This window comes from Paroedura picta, chromosome 8 (assembly GCF_049243985.1).
Source record: "Paroedura picta isolate Pp20150507F chromosome 8, Ppicta_v3.0, whole genome shotgun sequence".
Classification (NCBI taxonomy): domain Eukaryota; kingdom Metazoa; phylum Chordata; class Lepidosauria; order Squamata; family Gekkonidae; genus Paroedura; species Paroedura picta.
Window position 1 is genome coordinate 64,602,501 of NC_135376.1, and position 24,549 is coordinate 64,627,049.

A 24,549-nucleotide genomic window follows, 5' to 3' on the forward strand; every position below is an offset into this window, starting at 1 on the left:
TACTTAAAGCATTGGTTTAGAAACCTGAATATGGCATTATTTTATATTTCCAGAATTCACCCTGAGAAGCATAAAGATTATACCTTGAATAACAGTTTTGTTAGTCTTAAAGGGACCACTGGAATCATGTTTTCTTATGAGTAGACAAGTCAATGGAAAAGAGAATACAACTAGGAAAAGTTGAAGGCAGCAGGAAAGAAGGAAGATCCAACATGGGATGGACTGATTTTAGAAAGAAAACCATTACTCTTAGTTTGTACAACCTGACCAAAGCAGTTAAGAGTAGGACACTTTGGAGGACATTCATTTTTTTGGTTACCATAAGATGGAAGTGACTTGGCAGCATGTAAAACACAAACCCATCCAAGCCCTATTGAGGTACACATATGCTTTCGTATTGCTGAAGCATCTAGTGTCCTGAGTCTATTCAATGTGCCCAGCTCAGTAGTATTCAGGTGCAGATACACATTGGGCCCCCATACTGAGATGAATGTATATATTTTCACATGGACTAAAATACAGATAGCCAATTTGACCTTTACCACACGGATGGCTCCGTGCCAGGCTGCCACCTGGTGTTTGAGCTAGGGCAGATTGCCACAGCTCTTCTTGTTCCCACATAGGGGAGCATTTTGTCGGTCACACTTCATCCACCCCAGATTTGTGCTCCCACATGGGGGCCAGGGTGACAAGGTTCCACTGCGCTGTAGAACGATGGGGGCCTCTTTAAAAAAAGAATATGGTATTGCATTGGGATGCAATGCCATGTTTCTAAAAAAAAATGTCCCAGGCAGTTCAGCCATGCTGCACAGTGCGGCAGAGCCACCTGGGCCTTTTTATTTTTATTTTTTTGTCCCTTTCAGGTTGCCATACATCAGGCAAGGGTGGGGAGGAGCGGGGCCTGAACAGCCCAACGCTTCCCTTCCAGATGACCCTGGTCTGACATAGGCTTTATTGTCACCCATGGTAAAAAAGGGAACGCTGATTTATCTGCATTTCTTCACCCTAGGGCAACTGAGGGCTTCAGTCAGGCCAGGCCTGGGACAGCCCTGGGCTGGTGCCAACATCAAGCAGAACCAGGAACTTGCCCCATCATCAGATGAGTGGTAAGTTGGGGCAAATTCCTGGTGCAGAAAAAGTCTCTGTAACAACAAACTAGCAATCTTCATGACTTTACTACTGGGTCAATTTCCCCAACATTTTGTACATGTGGAAATTGATCCACAGATTTGTTTTGACAGTCCTAATGGAATTCTTTCACAACTGGGTGCTATTATGCTGTTTGGATTTCTATAAGCAGAAGGTAAACTATGTGATTTTCTCTTCTTTGTAAAGTAAGATCCTGAAGGATCCCTACTCCATATATAAATGGAGATAGCTAAATTACATCTTGTTTTAGAGGCGATGAATTCGAACTGTTCAGTAGAATATAGTTGGTCATTTTATTCCTTTTTGGCCAGACTACCAATATTTCATAACAACTTATTTTCTGCTGTTTTCCAAATTCTATGCACCAAGAAACAATAAACCTAAGATAAGCCAGCTTTCTACTCCAGATAACTGAGTGGTCCATGAAAGCATTCAATATACTTTCTACAGGTGGAAAGGACTACCCGCCCATAATGTTCAGAAATTCTGCTTTTTAAAATTATTCTTATGTAAATACAATGACCAAATTTTTAAAAAGTAGCACCGCAGTGGCCTATCCACATATCAGTTTTTAAAAATGTATTAGAGAATGCTGTCTGAATATTCTCTGGTCAGTACAGTATCCTTTAAAGGAAAAAGATCCATTCTTCATTGTTTTTCTCATGCTGTTTCTCATGCTAAGTTTTAGTCTAAGATATCTTAAATTAATTTTCTTTCAAAGACAGTAGAACTGGGCCCACAAAGGTAGATCATATGAGACTGTAAAAGTGGACTGTAATTTAGCAGAAATCCGGTGTTCCTTGCTCATGTCATCACTGCAGAGAAACACTTAAATTTGATACGAATTTCTCAAGAGAAACTTCAAATTAACTTAAATTTAGCTGTATTTGAGGTATAGTAAGTGAAGATGGCAAAATAGATGATTCTTTGCTGACTCCAGTGTTTCAGTGTTGGTGCTTCTATATGTTCTTTTTTATTTTCTGCTCAGGCTAAATAAATGCCAATATTCACCTTGAAAGAGTCATCATAAAGAAATCCCCTTGGGATATAAAGAATATACTTCTCTCATCCGCCTTCCAAACAGTGTCAGATGAAGTTAAAAGACCCAGTAAATGTGCTAAAATCTGCTTATGTGAATTTTTTTTTTGTATAAGGGAGCAGTCATCACCTACTGTCAAAATACACAGCATACAAAATATGTGGTGCTTTGCAATATATTGCATACATTTGATACCAAGAACCTGAGGAATTTAGAAAGCAATCTTACAGTTTCTTTGCATGAGATGAAAGTTTGTGCAAATGTTGCACACTGGCACTGTAAATTAGGGTTATAGTCCATGACTTCTACAATATGTTGCAGCAATCTGTATGGCTAATGGCCAGCTACTTCTTCATGGTATTCCTCAAACTTACATTTCAGTGTTTGCAATTACTTTGGCTTCATTTCTGGAGACATGAGGTTACTTACAGCTGCAAGGAATACATAGCAGGGAGTACTATTTAACAAAATAGCAGGAGCTTTGTGCCTGACAGAAAGGATTTTTGGAGTAAAACCTGGCATCAAGTCATGTACTAATTACGTTAACACCCCCATACTGCCCAATGAGGAAGCAGTACAGGAATACTTCTCTATGCTCCAACAACAAAATCAAAGAGGGCAATTCACAGGCCACTTAACATTTGCAGCGGTTCCTCTGGCAATGTCAACAGACCCTGTACCTCAGACTTTAAAGGCTTCTGTCTTAAACTCCAGAGGCTGCCTATTCAGTCCCTAAGGAGATGGGCTTCAGCCGGGTGTCACTGTAACAGGTAGGCGAAAGGTTGCCATTTGACAGCTGGGGACAAATTCACCAGGGGTTTGCATTTCCATGTGCCCCAGAGAGAGATAACAAGTGGTGCATTAGGGCCAAGGCACCTGTACAGTTACAGCAATTCCAAGCAGTTTGAATACCTCAGAACTGGCTACTTCATTAATCTCAGATACAATGATGTGGAAGAATGGCATCGTTCTGTTTTATTTATATTTGGGGTTTGAAGAATTGGCTATAAACTAGCTGTTTCTGGTTCCACTAGCTCCATACTATATTGAATGCCCACTAGAACAGGATAGGAAACCTGAAGGAATCCAACTAAGCCTCTAATCCAACTAAACTAAGACAGGGTCTATTTGTTCAAACAAATAGTTTAGGGGATATTTCAGGTTTATATGTGCAGGGTTGGGATTGCAGCTGTTGAGAGGAAGGATACTTTAAGCCATTCATCTTTCAGATAAGTGATAAAAGGGAGTCAGGAAAGGCTTTTAAACTTATCAACTGTCATGGCTAATGGATGAGTGGCCAGCCTACAGAGTCCCCTGCATCTAGCCTTTTCCAGTATCACTGGTTCATAGCTGTACCGGGAACACTGCTGAAAGGCTAGTACACATTCTCCTCTGTCTCTCCACTGCTACACAGTTAGTGCAACAGGCGTCCATAGCTCTACTTTGGCAATGGTGTTGAAAACCTCACCTTAAACACAGGACATAGCCAAATAGCTATGACACAGGCTGTGGGTGCACTGAGCCACCATACCCTTTGACTTTGCACAAAAGGCCACAGGATACTAGGTCATGGTTTCTCATTGTGCCCAGTTACATAATGCCATGGTGACAAAAGCTGGTGCTCTTCTCCAGGGAGCTAAGTTCAGGCTGGTGTATGTAACTGCACCTGTAAGATTTCTTTTTGTTTTTTTCATTGGACTTGCTCCCTACAAGCACAATGCAGGAGCTGGATCCTGACCTTCATTTTGTAGAAAAAATTGTCTTGCTATCACTAGCTTCGATGTCATTTTTAATGTTAAGGACTTTTAGCCTACCTGTCTCCTACAAAAGACTCAATGGTTTAAACAATGTTTTAGTGATATAATTGAGCCTAATCCAGCAAGCCTTCTTAACAAAAGGATTTAGAAGGGATTTTGGTGAAATACTCCAACTACAGAACTTGAGAGCCTCTGCACAGCATTATACAATAAATGACATGGAATTTGCAGGAAAGAGCATATAGGTAGGGGAATACATTTGAAATTTATAATAACATCATAGTGAAGTTGTTTCTGTTGTTTCTGTAGTCATAGGACTAAGGGAATGGAAAGCCATACTACTATCACCATTACTACTACCACTACTGCAGCTGCTATTATTTTTACCTTATCCCACCCAAAATTGTAAGTGTTGAGATCATAAAGGCATTTACTAAAATTATGTTCATTCACACGCTACCCTAAGCCACTAATATCATTCTTACAGATCTTCTTTAAAATGTTCAAATTCAAGCCTTGGTCATTTTGTTCCATATATATGGGTTGCAAGGAGAATTTCTGCTGAGGAAAAGATTGCATAGTGCAATTTTCTTGCTTCCCACTGCAGCCCAAATTCCCCCAATGTTTTACTCTCAGAATAGCATTTTGGGCTGCAGAGGGGGGGGGATTCTGCAAATGCATATTCTTTTGCCTGCAGAAATTATTCATGGGTTCCATTCTATGGTCAATGATGCCACTGAGAATGTAGAGTTTTTTTTTAAAGCTACTCACAGGCATTTCCACAGAATATACAGACTTAGCAAGGGAAAGGAGCACCACAGTGTTACAAGGTTGAGTGATTAGCACCCCATTAATGAGTTGGTAGGTCCAATCTTCTACAGACCCCAGCATTATCTGAATTTTCTTTCAGCTCACTTGGTCCAGTGTTCAGATACCAGCCACAGACAAATTCTGGGAAACTACTAAGAGATGGAACAGGAAGCTTGAATTGAATGATTCATTAGCTAAAAACACAGTCTTCACACATTCCTCTCTGCACCTGAAGTCTTTCTGATCAATGGAAAGATCATTCTTAGGATGGGCAGGATTAATGAGAAGGAACAGCTGGAGTGTGGTTACACTGGGGAAGGAAAAGGGAATAAAATCATCCTCTTAAATCTTTTATCAGTGGATCTGTGCTAACATGCTAGGGAGGTTAAATTCACCCCCTTCTCTTTCCTCATGGTAACCCTTTAATCCACAATGCTTTTCTTTCATGCAATACTGCAACCCTAGGAATAATCCTTACAGAGGTTGGAGAGAAATGCTGGAAAATCCACATTCCATCAACACTTCTTATGCCACTGAATAGCATATCTAAAGTTGTATACTTTCACCCCAAAACCTCACAAAAATCTTGTACAAGGTGCAACATTTTGAGAACTTTCTTCTAGGCCTGACCTTAACCCCTTAACAGCAGATTTCCATATATCTGTCCTTTCTGCAGTTGTGGCCCAAACACTTCATAATCAACAGGACTGGAGGTTGCAGAAAGGCCTAGCAAGATCAACAGTGTGCAATTTTGTGTATTCATTAGCTAGCTACTGCTAATCATGACCAATATAATCAGTGCTAACATGAAAACTGTAGCTTGAGGGAGTCAGGAAAAGGGAATATACATTTGAGGTAAGCTTTTGGATGTATTAATATTCCTGGATAGCAAAGGACCCAGCTTCTCTCAGCTTACTCTCTTCCTCCTGTCTTCTGTCAGGTTTTTTTTTTATTTGAGATACATGTTTTTATACCTATAAATCTTTGTTGTAGATGTGCATTATATATTTATTGAATCTGATACAGTGTTTTATGGTTTATATACTTTTATGTCATAAACCACAGAATATAGGTCCATCAATAGCTACTAGCCATGACAACTGAAAGGAACCTCTGCATCCAGAGGCAGTAATCCCTTGAATGCCAGTGCTAGAGAAAAACATCAGCGGAAGGCCTTGACTGTTTGTTGGCCCTCCAGTGCAACTAGCTGGGCACTGTGTGGAAAAGGATGATGGACATCTAATCATTAGATGGACTAATAGTTTGGTTGGACTAGATGGCCTGTATGGCCCCTTCCAACTCTATGATTCTACGATAAAGTGCCATCAAGTAACAGCCAGCTTAGAGAGACCCTGTAAGGTTTTCAAGGCAAGAGGCTAACTGAAATTGCTCTTGCCTTTCTCTGCACAGCAGCCTTGGAACTTCTTGTTGATCTTCCATCCAAGAACTAACCAGGATTGACCCTGCTTAGCTTATGACAGCAGTGTAGAAATATTTTATTAAGTAATACAAGCACAGATTAATGAATAAAATGTAGTAACTACTAAATCAGCAGAAGAGAGTGACTGAAATTTCAGAGATATGGTAGTGCTGATCAGGAGAACTTTAGTAGCACTGATGAAGAAAGAGGTAAACCTAAAGAAAGTAGGCAGAAAATATGTCCACAACCAATCCAACCCTAAATGCCATGAAGATAGAAAGTATTGCAGTTATTGACCTTGCTTTCTTTACAAGAGATCAGTGACAAAGGAATGCGGAAACAGAGGCAGACACGTCTTGTTCTGTACCACTTCCTAGTCATTAGATGAGACTTTAGCAATAGTTGTGTGGCTGCTACAGCTAAAATGGATTTATTTGTTCAAGCTGCAGGTGAGTTAGAAATCTAAATGGCTGAGATATTCTGTCAATACTTCCCCTGGGATCACTGTGGAAAAAACATGACACACTTTTGAAAACAGTAACTGTATGTGGTTTAGGGTGAGTAATTTTGGATCTGTGTACCAAATGCAGTTCCCAAGCAATTTGAGAATGAGGCATTTGAAGCAATTGTATTAAGTATGCCTCATTCCCTAGACACTGATGAATTTGGGGTGGAGGGATCTAGAAGAGTCTTGCTTAACACACTAGCCTGATTAGAAGAGGTGCATAGTGCTCCAGGGAGCTGGATTAGGTTAGTGAAAGGATGGCAAGTTATCTATTAATGCCGGTATGGGGTAGAAGAAGCAGGAAAGATGGAAAACAAGCAGGGAGGTTACAGACAGAAAGTTAATAAGTCGCAATGACTAATGCAGACCTATTTTTACAGGTCAAACTTCTTGGAAGAAGAAGGAGCTAGAGAGAAGCAGCTTGAATGGCAAGTTGGGGGTGCTGCAGTTTTTGAAGGAGATATTCAGTGGTAGCGGCAGCAACATGAATATCCTTCAATGGACTTAGAAGGCTGTAAGCTTCTTTAAGCTTTTCATTTGACTCCTAAGATTTTTAGTTTTATTACTGAGTTTTATTACTTATTCTTAAGTAATTGCATAGAGTTTATTTTATTATTTCAATTATGCTGTTTTTACGGAGGATTATTGTTTTATTGTAAAACTAGATTCAAAGCCCGTTCTTCAGAATGGGCTTTGAAAAGCCCCCCCTCCCTCCCAGCCACGAGGCCGCGGATGTGCTTCTAGGCCCAGGGGAAGGCCTCCTTCCCCCCCTCCCCCTAGCTACGTCGCAGCCTTCCCCCTCGGGCCCAGAAGCACACCTGTGGCCTCTTCGAGCCTGGGGGGAAGGCCTCCTTCCTGGCCCCACCTCCCCCCCCCCCGGCCACAGCCTCCTTCTGTATTCACACCATCACGCCGCTTCCCCAGAAGCCGCAGTGAGGGCTCGGGTGAGGGCCAAATCGGAAGGCTGCAGCCACTGACACCAATTCCACAAGAACACAGTCCCTGAATTCCAGTCCCTTCATAAAGGAGGGCCAATATTTGAGGTGGCAGCAGGGATATATGGGGATGTGAGGACAAGGATTTTAGTCTGCTATGTGTCCCCGGTCTTCCTGCAGCATCACAAAGAAGAAAAATAGCAGTTCACACTCTTCAAAGCTGGCATTCTTTTATTTTTACTTATTTAGTTTTATGGGGATTCTTTTAAAATTCTTTTCAGTCATCTTGGGTGTCAGTATTACAAGAAAAGCTTGGCATAAATATTCTAAATAAGAACAAAGTCTCCCATGTAGAAGCAGCAAAAAGATGATAGGGCAGGTTGCAAAAGCTCATAGCTATAGTAACTTATCATGGGAAGGTGGCATAGAAATATAATAAAATAAATTAATATTTAATAATAATAATTAATTAAATGAAGTAATTAATTCAGAGAGTTTTCACATGGTTGTTACCTATCCCCTTGGGATTTAAACCAATATGGATTAAGAACCAATGAAACAAATTAATATTTCTCAGAGGTTCAGTGGTAGACTCTGAATATCTGTAATACATGCATAAAATCAATCTGTTTTAGGGTGAAATTTATTAATGCCTTGAACTCTTATACAAGCTCAGATTTCAATTAACTTTCAGGTACTGTTCTGTTATACAAATTGTCTTCATTTTTATTATTTTCAAGAAATCATTCATGTTAAATTACTGATATTTCAAAATGTATATGCCAGCTGTTTACTGATCGTTTCCCAGTTACAGAACGTCCATCACTGCAGTTTTTTAGTAATATGTGTTAAATTACTACTGTAAGTTTCAACTATCCCAGGGGAAAAGATTGCCAAAGGAACAGAACAGACAATTCATGGAGTTCGGAATCTGTACTAGACAGAAATAGTTCAAATGCAAGCACTTTCATATTACCTTACTAAATGTAAATGTAAGTGGGGACACAGAATTACCACTGTTTTCTTCTTGGTATGAATATAGAACGAGCAAATGAAAATCAATAGTTTCATTTCCAGTGGAATAGTTGTACAAACAATAGTGAAGAAAAGTAGTTTAGAACTCAAGTTTTTGTGGGAATAATGCCCGCTATGTGAAAAGGTAGGTGCAAAATAGAAAAAACAGTAGACATGGGTGTAGCTCACATCCATAGGGCTTATGCACATATATTTCTTTCTACAATACCTGCCAAATATACAGTCTATCGAAATCATATTACTATGTGCATTGAGCTTAGTTAGCAGCACCCATTAATAGATCTCTGGAGAGACAGCATATAAATTATTATCTGAATAAATAAATAAATAAATAGCATTAATCCTCAGGATTATAAGTGTTATACATTGAACAAGTGTACGAAAAGTTGTAGCATCTACATAAGGTAGAGCTATGTATTGTTATGAAAACAGAGAAGTTAGAGATATGCTAAATGTTACACTTGCTGGAGGAAATCAGTATCACAATGGTGTTTTCCCCATCGCACATTTTATTTTTACACTTTAATTGTTTACTCAGGCCCAGGTTTCCCAGGTGTTTAAGTTTAGATTTGTGTTTTATTTTCATATTCCATGAGTTTTCTGTGGAAAATGCCAGTATAACACGGGTCATTCCCAAAACACATAACCTGTTCTGCTGCTCTCAGATTCCAAATTTTGAATGATTTCACACTACACTAGTTAGTCAATAATTATGGACTGTTTATCAACGTTGCAACATACCATGTATGAATATGGAGTTAGAGACTCAGGATAATCATAGGGACCATCCAATTGAAAAGCAACTAGTTGTGTGTAAACTGAAAACAGAGTTGAACTTATGTATAACTGTTGTTCATTGACATCTTCTGTGCAGACATTAGGACGGCACCTGCACAGGCCAGTCATTGACATTTTCTTTCTGGCACCAAAGTGAGGACACTTTACCCCTTTCAGAGTTGACTCATAAACAGGATTTCCACCCAATGTGTCACATGCTCTGAAAATGGGTGCCTTCTTCCCTCAGTTCCTGCCAAGCCATTGCAAGCCCCCTGTCTTAGTAGAGTAGGCCCTGTAACACCTCACATCAGGACAGGAGGGAAGGAATGTGTGTCTGCACAGAAGCTGTCAATGTACAAGGAACAAGTAAGTGTAACTCTCTTTTCATCTTCTGTCTTACTGTACAGATCCACATTGAAATTCTGGTGAGGTAAATCTCCCTGGAACAGAGCCTGCAAAACAGCTTTCCCTACATTCACATCTTTTGTTGTGTACAGATCTAGGGCACAAGTAAGTTTAACTCTGTTTTCATCTTCCATCTTACTGTACAGCCCAACATTGGGACCATTGATGAGCTACTCACCAGAGGAGGTGAGGTGAATCTCACTGAACAGAGCTTGCAGAAGAGCCTTCCCTAAATTCACTTCTTTCCTTGCATACAGATCTAGGGCATAATGGCTCATGAATATGTCCTTTGTCAACCAATTTGCTGCCTTGCAAATGTCCTGAAGAGGGAACCTGTTGATGAAAGGTGGCCAATGACCCATGTGCTTAGGTGGAATGTGCTTCAAGGTCAAGAGGACATGGTTCTCCAGATGTCATGTAGGAGAAATGGATGGCAGCCAATACCTATCTTGATACAGACTAGGTTAATGAGACTTTACCCTTTTTGGGACACCTATAACAAACATGGTATATCCTCATGAAAGGTCTGGTTCTTAGCCCTCCTAATGTCAAGGGTCAAGCCTGTTCTCCACTTGTGAACTCAGAGTGAGGAAGAAAGCTGATTGGGCAATTTCCTGTGCTAGGTGAAACTACTTAGAAACTACTTTTGAAAGAAAGTCTGGACTCAGGTGTAACACAGCTAGGTTATTAGATATCTTAAGGAAAGGCAGGTCAACTCTAAATGCCACCAGTTCACTAACCCTCCTAGGTAAGGTAATAGTCACTAAAAACACTACCTTTCTAGAGAGTATCACTAAGGATCAAAGGGAAGTTTCATCAGGCTAACTAACACCCGGGTCAAAGACCACTGTGCCATAATAGGGGCCGTAAGGAGAAGGATACAGAACTTATAAAATTTATGTGCAAAAGCAATAGTCCCCTAAACAGTAATCCCCATGAAATGCAGCAATCACCTCTTAGACCGTTTAAGCACTGGGAACTTCACTGCCCCAGTTCCTGTGCAGGAGCACAAATCAGGGGTAGACGATGTGCACCAGGCCAAGTGCTCCCCCATGTGGGTGCAGGAAGAGGTGGGACAACCTGCCACAGCTAAAACTCCAGCCTGCAGCCCGGCATAAAACCTCCAGTGCATAAACAGTCTTAGTGGCCATTCAATGAAGACACAGCTAGACCTGTTGTACAAGGACAGCAGATACTCCAAAACTGATGACATTGAGCAGGTAAAGGTACATTCCCACCTAACAAAAGTCCCGGATTTAAACCGGGCCACTTCTCACCATACAAATATCTAGCTGACAGTTTAGAGGGTTTGTAGTAAAATATCTAGAACTCACTAGGAAAAGGAATATCTTATGTCCAAATCCCCCAAGCCATTAAATGAAACCTTGATACAATATAACACAGAAGCACAATGTATATTAACAAATCTGAGATGGAGGAGGTGGAATGTCATTCCTATCCACTAGATGTAATGGTTCCGAAAACCATATTTAGACAAACCAGTATACTGTATGTTTGATCTGCTATCATTTTGACTATAACCTTGCTCAGGAGTGGGAAGGAGAACTCTTAGAACAGTGTGCCTGAACAAGGGATCTAGAATGCATCCTCTAGAGAAGTTGGGCTACTGTCTGCTAGGGAGTAGAACTCCAGTGTATTGTTGGATTTTGGAAAGACACTTCCATAGGAAAATCTGGTAACCTTTCATAATTACTTTGTTATGTTGTTAGGTGAGAGTTCGTGTCCAACCCATCGCGACCCCATAGATATAATTACTTATAATTACTTAGTAAGTCAGTATTTGGAAATTAAGTGTAGGGGACTGTTGACCAGGCTGCTGGCATGCCTGCACATCTTCTGTGATCAGTGAAGATGGTTGAGGCTATGTAGACAGAAACTCACAGAAGTCCAGCCTCACTCTGTATAAGTTGTAGCTTGGATGGAAGCTGGTTTCTGCCAAATCCAGACCATGAGGTAATAAGAATGTTGAGGCAGGTCTGCTGATTGCCACATTAAAGGAGGTCTCAATTCCAATGTCAACAGTTATCCCAAAAGGATGCTATGCTGATTGTCATCTGTATCAGATAAGGAATGGTAAGGGAAGCTAGGTGAGGCAACTGGGTACAAGGGAGGAAGAGGATAGTGTCTTGGTCACTCTGGATCCTTAGACGAGGCAGCACATACTAACTTGGGTGCAACCTCTTATCTACTCCTTATACTTTTACTTTTTATGCTTCTTTACAGCAGGTTCCAAATAAGTTTAGGCCTTATCTAATGGTTCTGAAGAGGGCACATATAGTCATCTAGATTCTTCCTCCCAAGTGACTGAAGTAGCCCTCTTTGGAGAAAGTGAAGTTGCCTCAACAGTGAGACATGTTGGGAGTCTGAAGTGAGGCTTAATAGTTGGCACCAGGGAGAACAGACATGAAGCAACTGATCCTGAACTCAAAAACATTTGGGATAGAACTGAGGTGGTCAAATCCTTTTCCCACAGTACAGTTTTAAGTTCTCAGGAGCAATCCAACCCAAACTTTGGAGTAAAGCACTGGCAAATTGAACAATCTTTAGCATTATGGGTTTCTTTTAAACACAGGGAGCAGAGTTCATGCTTGTTGCTATGTGTCATTTTTGTTCCACACTTGGATAGTATCCTGAACAGTGCCTTGGATGCCATAATGAGAGTCCATATGCACAACAATCAGTGAAATCCAATTTACAGTGGGACATGACTTCCAACAAAATAGAATACTGAAAAGTACTCTTGAAGGAGAACGTGACACATCTTTGCCAAAATCAAGAATACAAAGAGTGCAGCTAGAAAGCTTCCTATCCTTGCAGCGGTGAACATGGAACTGAGGGAGCGGAGTGCTTGCCTTCAGAATATGTGACACATTGGGTGAGAATTCTGTGCATGCGCCAGCTCAAAAAGGGGTGGGGCATCCTAACTTTGGAGCTTTGGAGTGAAAAAGAATATGTTGGTAGCTGCGCTTCACACACACAGTCACAATGTTTGCCTGTTCAGTAAAACAGAAGATTAAAGTGCGGTGAAGATTAGGAAAGTTGTTATGAAATACGTTTAAAACTCCATCTTGCAAAGAGCATTTACAAAGTCTGGAGAAATCAGGGTACATAGTTATTGTAAGGATTTTCCCAAGAATATTCCCTGAAAACATGCTGTTGGGATTGGAAGAACAGAGATCCACCAACAGAGGTAGTATGTAGCACATCTCCTGGGATTCGCAGGAGGATGGATGCTGCCATGTGCTTATATTGTAACGACTCTGGGCCACTGTCTAATCCCTGCCTCTTCTGTCAGTAAAGATTTTCAGTGCAGCAACAAGAAGTAATCTTTGGATTCATGGTAAGGAGAAAGAGCCCTATTGGGAAGACAGCTGAGTTTCCTTTCTATGCAAAGCAGGGGAGTCCTTTCCATGTGTGACTCTCTGGAGGGGGAAGGGAAGACCATCTGGACCACAGAGAGCAACTTATACACAATTACTTAATTGCAGTTTTGAATGAAATTGTCCATCATAAAAGATGCCTGAAGAATTTTTGACTTTAACTGCTTGCCTGAAGGAGCAATAATGTACTGTTGTTATCATTTGTCTTAAATTTCTGTATCCACAAACTATAGCTACCACTTCAAAAAATCTTTGGAATTTTGTTTTAATTGTACTGCTTTCAACACAGATAGACACACACATACACATTTCTCTTTGTGCTGAAAGCATCACGGTGATTTATCCTCATTATTGTGTAAATAGGTTTCGGCAGTTCTCAGTAAATAAAACAAAGAGTGACAGGAGGAGAAGGGGGAATTTGCTTTCCTACCAATTAGAGTAGCCTTAGGCAGTACTTTTAAGAGGAGATAAATCCTGCAAATCACTAAAATGATCCTGTCACATGCACCAAATATTAAAATCACACAGCGGCACACTTCATACAGGTTGCTTTGGTTTAATGAGTTGGGGTGGGCTTCGTCATGAGGTTTGCTTCTCACAGTTGGGGACTGTTGATTGACAGTGGAGATCATGCCCAACTGCAGCTTCCTAACCAGTAGGGCCAGATGGAAAATCACAATTCATGTTTCATAGGCAGGTTTTCGGAGAATAAAAATTCCTAAATTATCTTTGCACCCTCTACCACTAAAATTCTTTTCCCTAATAAATGCAAAATATGCTACATATTACCCAAAACATCTTTTTGCCCTCCTTCTAGTGACTTTTAAAAACACACACAAAGAAACCAGTATGGATGAGATCCCTATTAAGTCAGCAACCTGTTAACTACTTCAATTATGTAACTTTTTCAAAGATGAAAAGATAAGTTTATGGAACATATGTTGTCATGCCCAAACACTTTAAAGGGAATATCAAGGTAATGATGCTGCTTCACAGTAAAAAGACTATAGGAACCATCTGCTTAACTAAGTGCACATTCTGTTTGTCAAATTTGCCTGAGTATTTAATCGCATATAAATAAAGCAATGTACTTTTTCCTTCTGAAGTACTATAACAATGTGTTGTGTCAAATACGTTCCCATTTAATAAGCAAAATATTCTTATCATTGGGGTGAGGAGAATGTGTGTGGAGGGGTCTTTTCCAGCCAACGAACCTTTGTGCACCAGATACTGAAGAATACATTGTAAAGAGACAGTTTATATTGGGGTTATAATGGCAAACAATATGTGGTAGATGCAGAATGTGCTGTTCTAAGCGCTCCTGTAACAGATAACCTTACGACAACAGCTTTAAGTAAAGTGTATCTTATTTTCAGCGTCTATCTTTTCTCCCTTTCTCTTGCAGTCAAGTTTTACACAGTGACATTTATACTTAGTACAGTGAGCAATGATTGCTACCTTGTTACTGCGGTGGGCTTTTTTTTTTTTTTTTTTGGTCAGTGCTTTATGAGAGTGAAATGTATGACAGGAACCCCAGTAACCTGAGCCCCTGGGTCAGTAATGTATTAAAACAAAACAAGACACACATGGCTTAAGCACAGCAAGAAATCATGCAAGAATGGGACTCTCAGACAGGCTAAGATAAAGAAGGCCTACCTAACAGCTGCAATTATAGCCCCAGTTATATGAGTCAATCCATTATTGCATATGGGCTTGACAAATTACCATCAATGCCAAGTAGAACAATAGCTAAGCAGTTTAGGTTCAGAACCCAAATTTAATTTCTTCTTAGTAAATGCCATTTGAAACAAATGGGACTTCAATTTAAAATAAATGTGCTTGAAAACCACAGACTTTTTAAAAAGTTTATACTTTTAAACTTATATATATATCCAACTAACCAGTCAACGTTGCTAATAGGTTCATTTTACTTTTCAAAATATCCTTTCTAATGAAGAACTAAAGACTAAACCACATATAGTGCAAACCGCAGTATTGCATTAGATTTTATACTGTGTCTTAAGATCCCGAGCTATACCTATTGAAGAACCAATTGGTAAATGACTTTAAAAATATATATATATCTTGTGATAAACTATATCTTTACTATTTCTTCCTTTTGTCTATTTCTACGTATTAATTAGGAAACTCTCTTCTCTACATCACTCATGGTCTTTGTAATATCTTCATACTTTCTTATTCTTCTAAGTAATGCATGAAGATTGAGTCCACACATGCTTGTAGCTTGCCAACCTTGAGATTTTGCTATCTCCAGTTCAGGGTTGGGAAATTCCTAAAGTTTTGGGGGATGTTTGCAGAGGGGAAAGAGCTTAGCATGAATATGAAACCCTGGAGCTCACCCAGTGATCCTGGGAAACTGATCTCTGTGGTCTGAAACTGAGTTGCAATTCTGGGAGGTATCCCACCCTACCTACAGGGTGGTTTTTACAGTGATGTGGTGTTTTTGCATGTGACAATAGAAATGCTCCTTGGTAGTCCATGCATTTTAGAGTGGTGACTAATGTGTGAATTTACCTCACGATTTCATACACATCATTCCCACTGGCACCAGATCTCATTCCTCACAGAAAATATGGTCTCAGATCCAAGGTGACCTTAATTATGAGCACTGCACTTGCTAAACAAAACAGTTCATGAGTTTACGTTGGGTTGGGAACCACAGTATTTTTGAAAGAAATCTTTCAGACAATACTGAATGCCAAAGCAATTCACACTTCATTAAATGTTTCAATATTGTTCTTAGTGACACAGAGCATTTTTAAAGTCTGTATTTGCTAAGAGATACTGTAATCTAGCAGTCACCGCCGTACGACAAAATAAATAAATAAATATGATAAATAAATAAATATGATAAATAAATAAAATAGTAATAATAAATTATTGTTGCAATCTTATGACATAACAACAAAAATAAAACAAGTATGTTAACAAAAAAATAAATTCAGACAAAAATATTAAAACTTAATATAAAAAGATCTTTTAAAAAGAAAAAATTAAAAGATAACAGATTTGTACAATTGTAGAATAAATATCATTGACTCTGGGTTGCATCAGGAGCAATTTGTTTCCTGGTGGACATGGATAATAGTATAAAAATGGCTACCTCCAGTGTAGCCATCGGAATACATATGTCAAAGGAAACTTAATTTGGTCCTCATCAAAACCGGAAATACAAAACAGTATTTGATTCAAATTAGGTTGGATAGAATCATAGAATTGACAATATAGTAGATAGTGCTTGAGATCTTCTACGTGGTTCATATTATGGGGGTATAAATGTTTGTCCAATGGGAGACTGTTAAATTTCACATATAAATTTGCCAATAAAAAGGTTTAGAAATGGGACCAAGTAAAGGCCTTTCCTAATGTAGCCTTGACTAAATCATTCAGATAGCGGGAGAAGTATTTATTAGGCTTAAGCCTTGAGTACCATACTGAAAATTTTGATTTTTGTATCCAATCATGATCACACGTGCAACCTGACAAGATACAATAGATCTGATAATAGTGCTTAAGAGCAGATTTACAGCAGTACACTAACATCCAATTTTAGTTAGGAGAAAAATGCTTCAGGTATATTAAATGTGCATCAGGAAAGGAAACAGAATAGCTCAGACATTTACAAATTGATCCTCATGTAGCAGTTTTATGATCACCAAATCCTGGTTTCCAAAACACTTGTCAATCCACTCCATTCACACTACAACTATCACAAATGGTATACATCAATTGTTGACCTTGATTTCAGTGGAACTTGTATTTATGAATAAGCATTATTAGGATTTCAGGGGGGGGGAAAGTGTTTCTAGCTCTCAGATTATCACTGGGATTTCTTAATTATAAACCCTGTTCAAATGTTAATTAAGTCTTGTTTTGTGAGATGTAACCACACCATACATTCCCTCTTACCACATCTTCCTATAACATATACTTTTTGCTTGTTTGTTTGTCACCCTCCCTTTCATCTCAGGGCAGTTTACATTGGAACTTTCATAATATGATACAATACAGTAAACATCTTGACTTAAGTATACAATCACATCTTTAATAATAGGAACTTTTATCGAGTAACGCAATTTGTAATTTAACATTTAACAATGGGCAACTTATCTTTCTGCACTGTGATTCTGTTTTTCTTCTGTTAGTGCAATGAATGGTTGGAGGGGCCACTGGGCTTTGGTTGGTGGTTGGTGGCTTAGTCACTTGTCCTGACCGAAGGCCTGGTGGAAGAGTTCCCTTTTGCAGGCCCTGTGGAATTGTTTTAGCTGTGTAGGTATTGTTATTGAAGCTGTGTAGGAAGAAGCCATGCAGAAGGAGCAACCCAAGCAAGATGTGGCATGGTCCATAATTTAATGTAATTGGTCAGCTATACCTGCCTAATTCAGCATGGGTACAAGAACATCCAGAACAGAGAAATGACCACTAGGCAAATAACTGTATCAAGGAAAAGACACCAAAGTGTCATCTATAGTTACTCCATCCACCTGCCTCATATCTCCTTCCCTTTCTAAAATGTCAGCATTTCACTGCTTCTTTTTTACCATAAATACCAATCTGAAAGAAAAATGGAAATAAAGAATACATGCAAAAGAATCCCAAGAACAATGGTGCTTCAGACCTATCTGTACTTATTTGTACTGTAACAGTTTTTCTTTCCAATTTAGAATCATCCTTTTAAAAAATTTAGTCCTTTTACTTATTGTAGAGAATGTACATATATTTAAATCTGGCAATTTTTTTTCTGGTTTCCTCTCTGCCACAGTTATTATCACAAGTTTCTAGTAAATCCCCTTGTTTCTCTTTCCTCCACTCCTTCCAACATTTTCCACTGTCTGAAAACAAAACTGTAGTTTTTAGAAGCCTAGTTTAAACATATATCTAATGGAAAACATAATCAGACATGTGGCTCTTCAATATATTAGACTGTGACTTTTTATTAATTTGATATCTAGCTGAGCTGAATTCAGGAATGATTTTCACAACATGATTTACATACCGGGCTGAGAGTATATTTAAAATAATTTGGACTGAATTATTCTTGCTACAATAGATGGCCACAGGAAAAGAATGGAAAATAAAAGCAGCTTTAGTCAGAATCTAAGCAATTTGCTCCCAAATACGGGCGGCATTTCCCCAGATTATAATTTACACTGTATTAACTGTCAAGAGTACTTTTGAGAAATATAGATAACAATTCAGATGCAATCGATAGGTAGTGACAGTTGATTTTAAAGCTTAATGCAAGACAAGGAAGAAATGACTGGTGTATCAGCTCTAGAAGAATAAATTTGTTTTGTATTTGATTTTTGTGTTAAATTTATTACTGCCAAGAACAGCTCTCTTTCAATAATATTAAGAACAAGATTGTGAAATTGCAACATGTTTGTCTCCCACCGTTTTCACTGCATATCCAATATAAAATGATGTCCCTTCTCAGTACTATAAATAGATCAAATTAAACTGCTCTGTATTCCTTTTATATAACCATGGTTTAAAAAAGGAGGGGGGAAAACCCTTCAACACAGCCCAATTTAGAATAATTAAAAATCCAATTGAATTAATCCCATTTTTCCCCTAGAAGTCAGGAGCCATACAAAATATTTACTTTTTGAAACTTGATATAGATTTATGTCTATATAATTTCTCAGCCATCCAATCACCACGAACACAATCCATAAAGCAGAGGTTCAGACATATGATTGAGGAGGGTTGATATATCCTTGTCATAGTCAATAGAAGCCGTTTTTTCAATTCTGTCAAAATGTCTAGTGTATATAATGTTAGGTTTTGATGTTGCTTCTGTACAATACCACAAGAAACTTACTTGACAAATACCAGGGAAAAAAATTTCCCTTCTAGCCCAACTCTATTACGCTGCTTATTCTATCTCTACAGCTGGGGATGCCTCTCAACAGAACTGTACGCTCAGAAATCTACCACCGTGGCCAGAAATGAAATGATGGAACTTGCCACCGTTCAAACTTATCCATACTTCTCACTTATGACATGATTGATTTTCCTTCAGAACGCTCAAATATGGGATTGTCTTCCTTCTTTTTTTGCAGTGTGGTAACAGCTAATGTATACAGCCTTGGCCTGTCTGGGAATGGCAAGAAGTTGACATGTAGAAGAACAACTGAAATGAATACGGATGAAATTTGAAAGTGCAATTTTCTATCTGCCATTCACCTTTTAAAGGGGCAAGTTAAGCACCAATCAGGAAAACCTATGTGAGATCATATGCATTTAGAGATTTGTCTTTGATAAGCCAGCTAGCCTCATTAATCAAGCTTTTAGATTCTGATACAAGTCTTGATCAGGTACCCTGTTTCTCCCCATTGCTCTAGGAATGTTGTATTGCATTTTCCCAACATGTTATTGATAATTTATATTCTGAATTAAAATATATAGCCTCCTTTTAAATAGAATTTGATTAGGTGACTACAAAATCTATTTCCCTTGTTATGGTACATAGCAGATCATTTCCTAGAGCTTGCCTCAGAAGAAAATGTGCGGTATTTCTTGCATTAATAATGTATGGTCACCAAAACCCGTTCTGGCCATAGCTTCAAGATGCTTCGAAATACAGCCAATTAAGGTTTATTTAATTATTAAGGTTGAATAAATAACAGCGAAACATGTTAAAAATCTTTCAGTTTCAGTCAATCATAATAAAAAATTAATGAGACTGGATAGAGAGCCATAAAAACTGATAGACTGCAATCGTGAATTATAAATTGGTATTGATTTTTTCCTTTGCAATAACACTCTCAGGTAATCGTATGTTGCCACATGTAAAGTGCACTTTCCTGGTTCAGACTAATATTAACTATCAAATATATATGAGATGGAGGCATTTATGACACTTCAGATTTCACAAACAAAAAGCAAAAAAGCACAATTTGTGGAATAATAGCAGCATAGAACACAGAATCCTAGGGTGTTTATGGGAGCAGAAAGGGATCCCACTGTGCTATGAATTCATAAGACACAGTTACCTTATTCTTCTCCTGCCATTTCTTCTCTGATATGTTACCTTGTTAGTATCACTAAGAAAAGCATAAATATTTTTTATTATTTGTGAGGCTCATCCTGTCTTGCTTAATAGACAGGCCACATGGAGTTAAAGCCATATTATATGGCCTGGTGCAGAAGTGATCATTCAGAAAACCAAAGCACATATTTTATACTGCCTGCCTTTATTAATTCTAAGCCCCCAAGAAATAGTGAGGGGATTTTCCAGTCTTCTTTTTATTGAAGTAACATGGAAACAAATAAGACATTTCCCTAGGCTAGCTCAGATAAAGTGGACAATTACTATTGGCATTCTACATGTAAATATTTAACACTTCACAGCTAGTTTGCACCTAAATGCCCATTAGATGTTGCTACAAGCCTGGACACTATTTCCCTATAGAGCTACATTGGCCTTCCTCCGCAGCGTTTATTGGATTAGGGCTAACACACATCTTGTTCTAAATAGCACTGGAAAGGGACCTGGTTGAAGCGTGAGGAAAGAGAACCTCCCTTCTGACCAAATGTCTTCCCTAAGTGACACAAACCAACTCCTTAAAGAAAACTCAAATGAAACCAGTCTCAATAACAGAATTTCTCTTGATCTGGATAATTGATAAACCTCGGCTGCAGTTCATTAGCCACAATGATCAGGTTTACCAGTTGAGAAAGACTAGGCTTATACTGACTACTGCAAGAAATTGCTGTCTCTTTGAATATGGCTTCTTTCGTCCCGCATATACATACTACTTCAGGATGGCTGGAGGGACAGCAAAGGCCAGGTACATTTACGCTACTGATATTGCATACTTTTTGCATTCACTATGAACATAGAATGCTGGGTCGATGGATGGATAGGAGATCCATATAATGTATGCATTTGTTCATACGTTTTACTTTTTCTTCTATAAATACCTTTCATGGGTATCTCATTACGTCTAGCATAAGGGATGTACAAGACTTCAAGATAAGTGGGGAGAAAGTGCAGAAGGTACCAAAATTATTAATGGTACTAGTCTTACCATATATCTTTGCATGTATTCATTACTAAAACTGATAGTTATCAATCTCTTTGTCCATCTTCTGATCAACAACCTAATCAGTCCAATGTATATTCTAGATCAGTCCAGACTCTCTAACATTAATCAGAAGTAGGACAAAGAGGCAGTAGAGCCTGAAAGGATTTTCAGGAACTATTTTAATTGTAACTGGAGTCCAGTTACCATTAAACTTCCATAGAAGTCAAATTTACAATTTCATCATGTCTTGTACAATATACATGTCTCTGCATTTAACTAAAATAAAAAGTCCTCAGGACAGGGTCAAAACCTAGGCTGCATTGTGTGTTCCAAGTTCTACAGTTGCAACTGAATTGAGGATATTCCAAGCTTTCCCCAGTTATTCAATATCTGAGCATATGTGTGTGTAACAATATCAGAGATGCCAGTATGCATTTCTTAATAGGACTAGTAAATAAAGCAGAAAGCTGAAATCCAAAGAGTTATGAACCCAACTTTGCACATGAACTCATGAACATTACTGCTGCAATACATGCTGTAGAGCTGTCATGGGGGAAGCGGTGAGTGCCTGCTATGCATGCACAAGCCATTCTGTATGTCTATGGGAAAGCTCCTAGGTTTAGATCTGTGATAATTCAAACCCCACCTTTTTAACACCTGAGAAGGAAGAATAGTTTCTTAATTGATCCACATGCTATTAGAATGCCCTTATTACAATTTTTATTATAAAATCAGAGTTCAGTCGCACCTTTAAGACCAACAAAGATTTATTCAGGGCATGAGCTTTCGAGTGCAAGCACTCTTCCTCAGACTAAGAGTTCTTGGACTTGAAAGCTTATGCCTAGAATAAATCTTTGTTGGCCTTAAAGGTGCTACTGGGCCCTGATTTTATTGTGCTACTTCAGACCAACATGCCTACTCATTTGAATCTACAATTTTTATTGTGAACTACAATAAAGTCCCCTATCCAAGGACTACACTGTCAGTGGCCAAGTATCTCTCCTCCATATTTTCCATAAAAAAATAAAGACTCCTTATTCCATTATTCAGGATCAATGGATCAAAAGAACTTAAAATGGAAAGAAAATGGAGAGCCTTTTAATTTTGATGGATATTATTTTAAATTCTGGAGCCCTTTATCATTCTATTTTAGTGCTATATAAAATAGTATGTGTATTCATGCATTCTCTGACCTGGATGGCCCAGGCTAACCCCATCAGATCTCAGAAGCTAATTGGGATTGGATTTGGCAGTATTTGGATGGGGAAGTTCAGGATCACTATGCAGAAGCAGGCAATTACAAATCACCTCTGAAAGTCTCTTGCCTTGAAAACCCTATTGGGGTCATCATAAGTTGGGTGCAACTTGGCACCACTTTCTACCACCATCATGTATATGCCTGTTTGGTTTCTTTAAAATAAAAAGTTCTTACATTTTGTCAAACATAACTGCATTATTTGTTTCTTCCATTCACCTATAACACTTTATGCTTTCTGAATTTTTTTAACTCAAGGAAATGTGACCCTGGATGCTTTTGGATGTTTCTGTGTACATTGCTCCAAGCTAATATAAGGATATTGGAGTTTGGAACAATGACATCTATTTTACTTTTTTGTATTCTGGAGTATGAATGATACAATTTACAATCAGAATGATTCAAGCTGAATTTTCTGAGCAATTTAGTGGAAACCAAAATATATTTCTAAAGACTTACATAACTTCTGACACCATCATATTATAGTCTCTGTCCATTCTTTGCTACCACGATTTTTGTCTGAAAAGTTCTTATGCTCAGAAATTTTTCAAAAGCCAAACTAATATCAGATTTCAATAGAATCAAGAGCTTCTCACTAAATATAAAAACATAAAGCTATCATATACTGAATCAGACTACCAGCCATTTGGCTTTTCGGACTGGCAGCGCCTGTCTGGGATCTTCAATATTTGTCTTTCACATAACCTCCTACCTGATCCTTTTAACTGGAGATATCAGGAATTGAACCTGGAACATTCTGCATGCCAAGCAGATGATCTACCTCAGAGCCATGGCCTCTCTCCATCAAGTAACTATCATGTTAAGTTACTGCAGTTACCTTATGTCTACGCTACAAGTGATATACAAACAAAGATATTGTTTAGGACTTTGAAGGAAAAGTATTGTCTAATATTTCTTTAAGTGTTCTTAGTATATGGCTATGTGAGAAAATGCCAAGGGTTTTGATTCCTTGTGAGTATCTACAGCCAGTGTCAACTCCCCTGCCTCTGGAAATGGAAGAGCAGCCACAAGATCCTTATAAAAGGGAAATAAAGCTTCTTCGAACTTAGGCAGGAGTTTTCTGAGTCAGCACAGAGGTACAGTTTAAAAAGTAGATTGAGTTGACCTCAAAGAACAAACAACCTATTTTCCTTCTATCTTGTTGCTCCCTTCAAATAAGCATCTCTTTTCCCATGTCATAGTCTCAGTTACAAAGCTAGGTCAGAGGATGTGAACCAAACCAACTCCATGGAACATTACAAGCCAGCTGTCAATGTCTTGGAGACAGAGACGGTGCATCTCTGTGGTACTACAACTGCTTTCCTCTTCAGATATCCACATGGTATTGTCTGGCTAAACTATTTCTAGAAAGGACTTACGAGTACAATAATATTACTAGCCCCCCTACTAGGTGGTTTGTCAATGTACTTAATATATCTAAAAGTCTCAAACTGTTGCTGTTGGTTTCTACGCATCCCCCAGCACTTTACAAAAATGTCTGTAGAGTACCCCTGCTCCAAAACCCTTCACTCTCAGCACTGACCTTTGTGCTCTGGAAACAATTACTCCTAGAAAGCCTGTCAATATCATTATTTTTACAAGAAATCAATACGCCTCACAAAGTTAATGGGGGATTCAGGCAGCAAGCGTTTACCTTCTTACTGTCAGTGGTGCAGCGGGCTGTGCTCTGGCACAGATGACAGATTCGCCTAGACACTGAGCAGACAGTAAGCAATGGATGTAAAGGAGAAATAGGCTGCAAGCAGGCGTGGAAAACGTCAGCTTCTGCAGGCATCTATGCTCTAACGAGCCAAAGATGTCAGTGTCTTGTAGTGTCCACTCTGGAACAACCAAAGGAACAGAGAAGGCTAATAAAACAGGGATAAGGAAGCTGTCCCAACTATTACAATCCTAAATAAAACCGATTCAAATATATTAAGTCAAAATATATATATATACATATACATATACATATACATATACATATACATATACATATACATATAC

The 24,549-nt window shown here is 38.7% G+C and overlaps 1 protein-coding gene and 1 long non-coding RNA gene across 9 annotated transcripts in view; one reads left to right on the plus strand and one right to left on the minus strand.

Moving 5' to 3' along the window:
• Positions 1–24,549, minus strand: part of EBF3 (EBF transcription factor 3) — a 202,091-nt gene that overhangs the window by 106,596 nt on the left and 70,946 nt on the right. The window lies entirely within an intron of this gene.
• LOC143843666 (uncharacterized) lies at positions 5,329–22,970 on the plus strand. The gene is made up of 3 exons (XR_013233640.1): positions 5,329–7,194; positions 9,835–9,937; positions 19,150–22,970. It is a non-coding gene; the product is annotated as an uncharacterized LOC143843666 (long non-coding RNA).